We start from the raw sequence: 1385 nt of genomic DNA, 5'->3' as shown, positions 1-1385 counted from the left end.
CCCGCGGACCGCGGCCCACGGCTGCTGCCGCCGCTGCCGCCGCCGCTGCTGCCGCGCGCCGGCCAGGGCGGCGAGCGCGCAGGCGCCCGCGGCGGACGCGGCGACGAGGGCGACGTATGGGAGCGCGCCCGCCAGGCGCCGCGCGCCGCGCGCCAAGCCCATCAGGGCTGCAACGCGCGGCTGGTGCTAGGAACAAAGGTAAGGGTTCGCTTTGCCACCAGCACGGCCCGGCGCACGTGCTGTGCTGCGACCCTGAGCTGGCGCGCTGCAGTATGCCAGGAACAGGAGCACGCCGCCGTCACCAGCCAGGCGAGCAGCACGGCCCGCTGCCAGGTGCTGGTCGCTGCTGTGTATACAGACAAACAGGAGCAAACACCCGCTTTTGGCCCGGCTCTTACGCCAACTAGCAGGGGCTGATGATTGCTCGCTGCAGCCGGGTGTGCATCTCGAGCACCTAGCTTCGAAAACGCAGAGCTAAGGCGGACTTGTTTTGCAAAAAACAAGCCAGCGTGTGCTTCACAGCCTGATGTTCTGGACTGCGTCGACACGCACGCCTCAATGAGGCCACGCCACTGCCGTGACTTGACGATAACACACTGACTCAACGTAGCAGGTGAGTGCTTCGTATAACCGTTCACCGTGATAGCGGTGTGCTGTGTGGTCCACCCTACCGGCCACGGGGTGCTCCTGGTGACGCAACAGCCGCCAGCAAGCCCACAAACTGTAGTGTACATGTACAACTGGGGTTTCAGCAGTTGAGTGCTGAAACCAAAAGGAATCTGACATTGGTGCTGTGCCAAGGCCACAGAAGCCGAGCTGCAGCCACAAGGCGTCGCAAGCAGCATCTCCATCTGTCTCGTGCTGAGAGGCACTGCAGACCTTCGGGCGCCCGAGCCGGTACTCTTCGAGCACAGTACTTGTAGGAACACGCATTACTCAGCAAATGATAGTACTTATGCGCTATACACAGTTGTTGCAAAATTGCAGAGCAGCGTTTGTCCCGGAGGCCTGCAGGTCAGCAGCTGCGGCAGGCCAGGTTTGGACCTGCCATGCATGTGCACGCCAGGCACTCTGCGCCGCCAGGCACGCCGGTCGAAGTCGGCAGTTTTCAAGGATGCCACACATACAGTCTTTAATCACAGATTCGCCGCAACTTCCTTGGAGTCATAGTCGGCTGTCATCACCTCACAGGGAGCGTGAAGTGGCAAGTGTGCGGCAAGCAGCTGGTTCCCTATAGTGTGTGGGAACCTTCGCTTTGTGTTTTGCAGGTCGCACTTCACAGTTTTGGGCCACACGCTTCGCGGGCTGGGCGCTGCTGGGAACGGGTTCGCCGGGTGGTGGGAGTCGACCCCCGCCTGGTCTAGGGGGGGGGGTAGGGGCGGGGG

The sequence above is a fragment of the Monoraphidium neglectum genome (assembly GCF_000611645.1).
Source record: "Monoraphidium neglectum strain SAG 48.87 unplaced genomic scaffold scaffold00556, whole genome shotgun sequence".
Lineage (NCBI taxonomy): Eukaryota > Viridiplantae > Chlorophyta > Chlorophyceae > Sphaeropleales > Selenastraceae > Monoraphidium > Monoraphidium neglectum.
The sequence above is the reverse complement of the archived record's forward strand: the minus strand, read 5'-3'. Positions refer to the sequence as shown.